The sequence below is a fragment of the Ostrea edulis genome, chromosome 3 (genome assembly GCF_947568905.1).
Source record: "Ostrea edulis chromosome 3, xbOstEdul1.1, whole genome shotgun sequence".
Classification (NCBI taxonomy): Eukaryota; Metazoa; Mollusca; class Bivalvia; order Ostreida; family Ostreidae; genus Ostrea; species Ostrea edulis.
The window spans coordinates 59,978,452-59,988,941 of NC_079166.1; the positions used below are offsets into that span (position 1 = coordinate 59,978,452).

General features: G+C 36.0%; 1 long non-coding RNA gene across 1 annotated transcript; it reads right to left on the reverse strand.

Annotated features, from left to right (window-relative positions):
* Positions 1-8,742: 8,742 nt before the first annotated feature.
* On the reverse strand, positions 8,743-10,490 carry LOC130052682 (uncharacterized). The gene is made up of 3 exons (XR_008801061.1): positions 10,269-10,490; positions 10,054-10,174; positions 8,743-9,028 (listed from the first exon to the last, which is right to left on the reverse strand). It is a non-coding gene; the product is annotated as an uncharacterized LOC130052682 (long non-coding RNA).

A 10,490-nucleotide genomic window follows, 5' to 3' on the forward strand; every position in this document is an offset into this window, starting at 1 on the left:
GTCAGCATGTTTTTTTTTTCATGATGAAAGTATCAAAGGAAAACATTTTTTACTTTGATACTTTCATTATGAAGAAAATATCAGCTCCATGTCTTATTATTCAATTAAAGTATTAAAACTAATTTTCAATATCTATCTTTAATTGGCATGGTTTATATTGAAAGTCGTGTACGTAGGATTACCTAACAACAAGAGCCCCATGGGCCACATCACTCACCTCATTCACTTTGGCCCATATTTAAAGCTTGTCGCTATATATTCGCATGTAAAACTTTGATCCCCTATTCTGGCCCCATCCTACCCCAGGGGGCCATGATTTGAACAAACTTGAATCTGCACAATGTCAGTAAGCTGCCATGAATATTTGAACTTGTCTGGCCTAGTAGGTCCTGAGAAGAATATTTTTAAAGATTTTTTTCATATATATTCGCATGTAAAACCTTAATCCCCTATCGTGACGCAACCCTACTCCGAGGGTTTCTGATTCTAACAAACCTAAATCTGCACCATGTCAGTAAACTGCCATATCAATTTGAACTTTTTAGGCCCAGTGGTTCTTAAAAACTTCTTTAGAAAGATTTGACATATATTATCATGTAAAGCTTTCCCTTGGGGGCATGGTTTTTACAAACATTAATCCTCACTATGTCAGAAAGCTGCCATGTAAATTTGAACTTGTTTAGTCCAGTAGATTTTGAGAAAATGTAAAAGATTGTAACATATGAGACCTCGTGTGCTAATTTTCATGTTAAAGTATGTCCATTCTGGATAAGATTTATTATAATTATTGTACTTGATTCTAAATTATTTTATCGAGTTTAAGCAGCATGTATTATGTCTTGTTTTATTTTCAGATTTTGTTCACATAACTTATAGTCATACCGTTCGTGTTTTGACAACATCCCCATTTTGGATCATTTGTGTACAAACTTCATTCTTTAAATTCTTTCGCAAATACGGCAAAATAACGCTTTACCTTGAATTACAACTGTTAATAATTACCAGATATTCTACTTTGTGCAGTCTGGAGTTGTGTCATTACTTATTTCCAAGTGAAATTGATATTTACCGCTCGCGAACTTCTGGTTGTTAAACCATGCGTCCTCTCGTCTGAGCGACCGCTTCACTACTCATCATGTCATCTTGTGATTCTGCCATCTGATTTTTTTATCATTTAATTATGTTGTATATCAATTTTACCATGAATTACTGTAAAATGATGCTGACCACTATTTTTGTCTATATTTACCTTATGGTGGTGAACTATTATCTTATTTTATCGATCTCATCGACGCACTAAGTTGTGAAGTTACACTTCCGTATTTACATATATCCTTGCGCGCACTACTTTAGAAGGCGCCCAGATTCAAATCTTCATTTTTATAACAAAATAACGTAATCTTAGATATTTTTATTCATTAAACTAATTACATAATTTAGTGTCAATATTATATAGGCAATCCGGACAAGGCCTTATACTGTTCTTTAAATGTTAATAAAGGGTTTTAATTCAGCTTGTCCGGAAATTGGGAACTGTTCGGAATTTCCATAGATCCGTACAGCGTTTGGATTGGGTATAAATTTTCCGGACAAAAAGGACAAACGCTGATTGGTCGTAGAAGGTTATATTAGGAACCCAGCTTCAGCAACTCGTCACTCTTGAATCTTCATCCCTAGGGTTGACACATTCAGAACCAAACCTTCAGAGAAAGTCTAAGGTATTCAAGATGATAAATCTTGTAGTGGATGATGCTAATTTCTATAAGGACTTTGCGTGTCCGGACAGGACAGTTTTCGAGTACAGATATTATTCCAGTCATGTAGTGTAGTAGTTTGTTTATTTATAGTTCGAGTTATTAATTAGGGCTTATGACCGGAACATTTCTAGGAGTTAATCGTTTCCAAGTTCAGAGTTTTATTCGTTAGTTAACGTTTATGTCTTAATAGTTGTCCGGATAATTTGTTCGGATTCCAGAGTAGTTTACAAAGCTAAGTTCACATAGGTTATTCTTGTCCGGAATGAGTTGTCCGGATTTTCGGCGTTATTTATTCGGATAAGCTTTTAGCTAAAATAAAGTCATTTTAGGAATATACTTGTTAGAAATAATTTAGGCTACTCATAATAATTTGTCTTATAAGTTAGAGGTATCGTAGTAGAATATTAAGGGCATTTAAGAAGTTTAGTGTCAGATATAGTTTATTTACAAGATTTAGATTTCCTTATAGTTAGGACTGTCCGGATTGACGCATGTTAAATTATTTCGGCAAAACCTGAGTAATAAGTTCTTGAAAGTGGCAATAATTTATGATCTTATTTACGCACAGTTGTTTTACTTTGAGTTCGAGAACGATGGTCGCTTGCAGATACTCGTTAAATATATTTACTGTAGAATGATATCCAAGTTCACCCCCCCCCCCTTTTTTTTACTGGGTCACATACTGTCTGAATGGTCAGCATCTCATTTGTTGTTATTGTTTTTGATTGTTGCCATCCTCAATAAAAACTTGTCATGCCTGACAAAGGAGTTTTTATTTTGTGACAAGAGTCCGCTCGACTTGTTACAAGATTTTTCCCTATGTATTCGCATGTAAAACTTTGATCCCTTATTGTGGTCCCACCCTCCCCCCGGGGGCATGATTTAAAGAAAAACCTTACATCTGCTCTATATTGTAAACTTGACATGTACATTTGAACTTATCTGGCTCAGTAGTTCTTGAGAAGATTTTAAAAGATTTCTTCCTTTATATTCACATCAAAAATTTTGATTCCCTTGTGTCCCCACCCTACCTCGGCCTTGATTCTAAGAGAGTTGAATCTGCACTATGTCAGGAAGCTTCTATGTAAATTTGAACTTTTCCGGGCCCAGTGGTTCTCAAAAAGATTTTTAAATGACGACTCCCTATTTTCACAGTTTTATGATGCCTTCCCTTTCAAGGGGATATTGCCCCTTATGTAAAAACAAACTAGAATCCCCTTCACTCAAGGATGATTTGTATCAAGTTTGATTCAAATTGACTAGTTGGTTCTGGAGAAGATCTTCAAAATTTGTCAGTGTATTTTCGTTATTTCGCTATTATCTCCCCTTCGGGAAAGGCGTTGTCCCTCATTTAAACAAACTTGTATCCCCTTAGCCCAAAAATGATCTCTGCCAAGTTTAATTGAAATTACTCAAGTGGTTCTAAAGAAGAAGATGACAAATCTGAAAAGTTTAGGACGACAACGACAGACGACGAAAAGTTTTGATCGGGTGAGCTGAAAACTATATGGTTGCGCAGTCAATAAAGTCATTAGGGTAATGGAAGGTAATCATCATACGAGAATCCAAATGTTAAAGTGAAGATAACAAGCAGTGATATATTAGTAGAGTAAATAGCCCTTCTTTAAAATTTCATTAAAGAATTAATCAACTTTTTGTTACTCTCATTTTCAATGATACATGTAGCTGTAGAAAATGTCTAAATAACAGAAATTGAACACAAAACTAAACCGTTCCTTCTCATCTTGTGGCGAAGCAGTCCATTCTTGTTTCAAAGTATTTCTTCTTTATGTACAAAGTAATCAACATTCTCGATTATGTTTTAAATACAATGGAATAAAATAATTATTTGGGCTATTATACTGAAGAGGTCATTATGAAATTATCCGAATAACTTACAGTCTTTGTAAGTTTGGTCTAGTTAAGGCGTTTACGGTAAGAGCTACCCGGTCCAATTTCTGATGGCTACGTCAAACTTTACATGCATAAAATGATAATGATCCGTAAAGCTTTTGGTACAATAAAAACCGCTTTTAATATCACAAATCAAAATAAGTGGTATTTCACCAATGGCAGATGTATTTCCAATATTAGAGAAATGTTTTTTGAATGGGAGGTTAACAACAAACAAACAGATGAAAGGTGAAGATAATGAACAGTGATCAATCTCATAAATCCCATAAGCTATACAAAACAGATAGTTGGGCATACACGGACCCCTGAACACATCACAGGTGGGATCAGGTGCCTAGGAGGAGTAAGCATCCCCTGTCGACCGGTCACATCCGCCGTGAACCGTATATCTTGATCAGGTAAATGGAGATATTCGTAGTCAAAATCAGTGTCACACGAACGATCTAACAATCGGTATGAAACATGTCAGACAGCAGTTGACCCAATGACAGGTTGTATTGGCAAATTAGATTGTTATAACGACCATAGAATTTGTGAAATACTGATTTTAAACGAGACTGTTGAAACTCCTGTACCATCAACTTGTTTGTCAGTAGCTTACCTCGATTTAAAAACTGACCACACACAGAACAAGCTCTTGCGTATCGAATCAGTTTAGAGATATAGACTCTAAATGCAGGTGATAATGGAATATTGCTACATAACTATGGGAAGTTGACGGTGGAGAAGCTGAAATCATCCCGTTTGTCATAAAGTTGAGTTGTTAGTTTGCCGTTATTATCTACTTCAATAACATATCCAAGTATAAAGCAGCAGTTAACGACTCTGTGGTGCTTTCATTTGAAGCATGCAGGGATATTTCGAATCGACATATGAATGAAAGTTATTATTTTTAATAGATAAAACGTCGTCGATATATCTAAATGTTGAATTGAAGGCCACGGTAAGAAAGTTGTTTTCTCACGTACAAGTAGAATTTTCTGAATACATTCTGCTTTCTATGAATATAAAAACATATCAGCTAACAAAGGGGCACAATTTGTGCCCATGGGATTCCCGACAGACTGTTGGAAGACCGGATCACCAAAGACCACGAATATATTGTCAATGAGGAACTCTAGCATGTTTTTTATTTCAGTTTCAGAATACTTGTGCATGGAATCAGAGTGGTGTTTAGCAAAGTAATTTTTATAATGACTGATCACTAGATATGAATATTTCGGTTTTCCATTTTTAATACTTTACTGTCAAGATGGCTTTCATATTTGTTATTACGACTGTTATACATGCATGATGATACTTCAAGTTCGGAATTTGTCCTTTGTTATTAAAGGTTCTCAATAAGATGTGTTTTACTGGCTTTCCTGTCAATGGATTGATTGATTGATGTTTTCCGCCACACTCAACAATTTTTCAGTTATATGGTGGCACCCAGTTTTTTTTATAGGTGGAAGAGAGAACCCAGATACACTGTACCTTCCGAAAGTAAACTGGGAAACTTTATCATTTACCGGCGCAAGCGGGATTCGAACCCGCGCCGACAGAGGTGAGAAGCCGTGTGATTTTGAGTGCGATAGTGCGATGCTCTAACCGCTCGGCCATGGAGGCCCCCTGTCAATGGAAGGGACTTTGAACCTTCATCTGTAATAACTTTTAAAAACTTTCCGATACCCATAAATGCAACGGAATAGACTTGGTTAAAACTGGCGCAATAGTCTTGGAGGAGGCATTGAAAAATTAAACAGATAAAAGTGGATTGATACATTTTCACGGAAATTCAAACAGCTCAGTTGTGCTTCCGAAAAACAGACATTTACACCTTAGGCTCGATTAGTCACAACATAAGCAATTCATTTAGTTCTAGTGAGAATTGACAGACACCATACTGTGCGGTGAATAAAAAAAATACTGGCACTGTGAAAGAAAGACATTTTTGTCTGTAATCTGCGTTTATTTTGAGACAATTTTGATAAGAACAATGTACTTCTCTTTTATTTCAGCAGTACGTGTACAATGGTAAGAAACGACTTTGTTACTGGGGTGCCGGAACGAAACACGTACACGGATTGTGGGATTGGGAGCTTTCGGCCACGATTTATGCAGAATTTCGAAAACATCAATACTTTTGTAGGAGTATACAGCATCGTAGGCATGATATCCCAGACTCTGTCTGTCTACGTCAACACACAGGTACCCAACCTGGAGCGACAGTTCGGATTAAGTAGTGCCTAAAGCGGTCTTATAATGGGTTTTAATGACGTAGTTTTTTTATGGTTCTCTTATTCGTTTCGGCAGCTGCGCAGTACGTTCACATTCCCCGGATGTTATTTGTTTGCATTTTGCTGTATGGATTTTTCGGGTTAATCTGCAGTATTCCCCATTTTGTCGCAGTTTCTAGAGGTATGTTGCCTTCTCTCCACTTACATCCAGCCTCCATAAAAGCAAGAAATGACATCAGCTAAATAAACATCCTTTGTCAATCCGGGTTAAATTTTACCGACAACATTTGTGAAACTGACCTTGAAAACTCTAATGATATGATGACCGCGCCAAGTTGTTCAATTCAAACTTATGCCTAGACATTGGTCGGGATTGGAATGACCCTGCAAGGCACTGGACAAGCTCCAAGAGGTTCGTTTTAGATGGTGTACATCGATGACAACGTCGAGCGAAGGAAAATGGGATTCTACACAGGTATTTTCCCTTTCCCTGTAGTTGATCTAAATCTACTTTCAATCACAATGTTTAAGATTCCATGTAGTACTGAAACAGCACGGTTTGTATCAAATGTTACTTTTCGTTCTTCACTTTATTTGTAGAAAAGCCCGTCTTTTTAGCCCAATTAACAAGCACCTTTTTTACATATGATGTGCAGTTTTACATGATTACATATAGATTTTGTATCCGAGTACATCTTGATGCGTATGATTTGGGGGGTAAGCAAGATTGGCGCGAAGTTAACATTTGTTCAGAATAGTGTAAATTTACCTTAATTTACATACATGTATGCGTGAATTTACTCCTTGTGGTTTATTCAGCCATGTAAACGTGTGGCAAAATTTGTGTACATTATCGAAACTGTTGATAATATATTATTTTTCTTTAAACTTGAGCATGTCTTGTATTGGAAAGAGCAGTGATCATTTGCTGTGGTAGTGCATTATATATATATATATATATATATATATATAATCACGTGGGGATCCGGGTTAGAATAGGTCCTCAGTACCCCCTTGCTTCTCGTAAGAGGCGACTAAATGGGGCGGTCCTTCGGATGAGACCGCAAAAACCGAGGTCCATATGTCACAGCAGGTGTGGAACGATAAAGATCCATCCCTGCTCAATGGCCAAAGCGCAGAGCATAGGCCTAAATTTTGATCATACGCATTTTATATAATGCAACACATGCACTTCACGTGGATATTGTAATATTATGGGTTTAAACTATTTGTACACGATAGGGTTTGGGGTGGATTTTTATATAATGTTGGTAATAATTGCATATACATACATGGATGATGATCCCATGTCCATGTACATTAGTGACTAGCAGTGTAGCATCCTGTTATCATGTTTCGTATTGATAATATAAGCTATTTTGATGTTCTATTTTATTTTTAGCGTATTACTCGCTCATTGCTACTTTTTATATTGTTGACATGTGTATGTAAACGATCGTCTATATTTCATACATTGTTTACTATTTAAGGTATTCGTTAAAGCTACAGTCTAAGACAGATGTATTGATGTAAATTACATCGATAACTTAAGCGAAACCAAGTATTACGATTGTAAATCACATAACTTACTTCTATTATCACATGTTGAAAGTTAGCCGCCTGTCATCTTACTTACAAAGGAATGCATCACGTGATATTTTGTCTATAGATACACCACCTTGTAGTGAACAAGTAGCATTGTCCGATTGTTTAGATATTTGAAATTTGTATTTCTACTTCATTTGTTTTATATGATGTAGCTCAATTGCAACATAAGTGATCAAACTACTTTGAACTTAATGTGATAGGGTAATGTAAGATTTACGTATTGTTGTTCTGTATTTCTACGCATAGGATTGTGGTTGTCCGTTTTATTGTCGAAATGCGCATCTGGTGCATCAAAATTGGTACCGTATAAGTTTTACATTATGACCCCTGGGTCGAGGCCTCTGCTGGTGGACTGTTAGTCCCAGAGGGTCTCTACAGCCCAGTAGCTAAGTACTTCGTTACTAGCTTGAAAATACAGATGTATATTTAATTGCTGTTATAAAATTTAGAAATTCATTTCAAAATTAAGGATTATCTCCCTCATGCATAGCTCTTATCCTTGGACGAATTTGGTTCCACTTTTTTGGCACGCTGTTTTTGGCTATATTTAGCTCAAAAACTTCATAGTTATTTCGGATTTCAAAGATTTCGGTTGAGCATCACTGAAGAGACATTATTTGTCGAAATGCGTATCTGGTGCATCAAAAGTGGTACCGTATAAGTTTTACATTATAAAGAATTGATTTGACTTATGTTTGCATGTAATCATATTAACTTGGATTATAATTCACTGTACAGAAACAGGACACTTTGACATTATGTACTTTTCTATATCTGAAGTTTTGTACTTAAAGTAGTCCGGAGATGCTCTAGAAAGGACAATTATTTACTGGTTGTTTCGGTCACATGACACATTTTAGAAAGTATATAAAGCGGGAAGTTTGCCAGTTTCATCATCCTGATCTGTATCGATTACATCGTTCATTTCAAGGAATCAAAACACTGAAATTCACTAGGTATGAAAATGTAGAAAGTATACGACATATATAGCTTTAGAGCTCTCCACCACAAGGACACCACAATCCACAATGATGTTTGTTATGAGTTTATTATTTTAATCCGACAAGGCATTATATATATATATATATATATATATATATATATATATATATATATATATATGTCGTGTCCAGCAAATAAATTCATACAACAATATACATAGTTATCATTCAAGTCTTTCATAATGAAGGAACGAGGCGAAATAAAATAACCATGTAGTCTAGAGAGTATATTTTGTTAGCTAATTGGCATTATGACAGGATTTGTAAATGCTTTACAATATTATTTCACTTAGAATTTTCAACGTCCATGACAATGCATATTCTTTACAGTCTCTAGATAACTACATAATGAAACCAAACGTAGGTAGGATGTATAGTCTACTTCAAATTGTACAATCTAATAACACTGGCAAAACAACTTACGGAATCCAGTGATATATGTTGTTAATCAGCTTCGCGTCTTTCAGAACCATAAAATCTCCATATGTGTTGTCTCTGAAGTCCGCGCTTCGTGTGTCCTTCCCGATATCTAAAACATGCATATCATATTTTTTTATATTGTCTAATGAACATTATAAGTTTTGTTCACGAAGACTCATTCTCGGGAGGCTTTGCATTTCAATAATGCATCAGTTTACTTCTTTCATTGTTCACTGTCTCAATTTATTCTAATGAAAATGAAGGTAACAGTGATCAATCTCATATTTGCTATAATGAATACAAAAAATAGAGTTGGGTGAACTCGAAATTCGGCGCAAGCCCCATGACTTGATTAGGCCATCGGAGTAATCCCTGGTCAAAATCAGCGTGCTAAGGACGGCCTCACGATCGGTATGAAACACTTCAGACAGCATTTGACCCAATGACAGGTTGTATTGACCAACTAAATCATCATAACGATCATCGAATTTGCAAAATGCTGACTTTAAACGAGACTGTCCAAACGCCTATATTTACATTTGTCAATGCACTTCCTTATATGACAGTACTAATGAAATTGAGATTCGATTTCCGTTAACATGAAGTTGGTCATTTGATCAGTCTTTTCTTGTGCATGAATACAATCACCACTTCAAAAGTCAGTTCCTGTACCTTCACCTGGCTTCTTACTGATGAAATGCAGTGGGGAATTTAGACCCCCCACCCCCAGCCCCACCCCTTTGCCACAAATTTAAATAATAGAAATAGTGTGAGTAAAATTCCAGATTGGCACCCAAAATGGCTGAGTATTTTGGCTAATACTTGAATTTCACCCCCCCCCCCCCCTTCGTAAACCCTGGATCCGACACTGCAATGAAATCATAACAGAAACAAACGCAGCTGGATATTTATACAGAGTTTATTTTGTAAACAAACAAGAATTTCATCAATTTATAAAACAGAAACATTAAACATACCGTTATGTTGTTTCATTTTAAAAAAGTTTTAAATACCGTCTACAACTATGCCTAAATTTTACTTCTGCATGGCGAATTTATCAAATAAAGTTCTATGATATTAGAAGCGTAAAATGTAGGCAGAGTTATAAGCTTATTTACTTTATGATAAATTAACCTGTTGTTTCCTGGCAACTGCCATCACGGGTATGACTCGGCACGATCATAAGCGAGGCTGGTTTCGAGGCTCGAAAAATTATGTTCATGTCAGTGTATCGCTGCGAGTCTTCATTAAAATTCTACAACATAAATCTTTCAAGTGAACAAAAACTCCGTCAGTTCGTTTTTATTTTCTCTTACATGCACTGAATGTAAATAAAAGAAGAAACCTACCTTCACATTGTCTAAGTCTGTCCTACTATCTCGAATCGTCCCCTGTATGGCTACAACCGCGAGTCCTAACGATGAACATGCCGTTGTTTCTTTCCAATAACATGACTAAGAGATTAACGTTAACTTGACCCATCATATGCTCCATCAATTCTCTCAGATCCTTTGAATTTCTGTCGAAATATGTGATCAACAATTGCGTTTTCAACGTTGTAAGCTAGACCA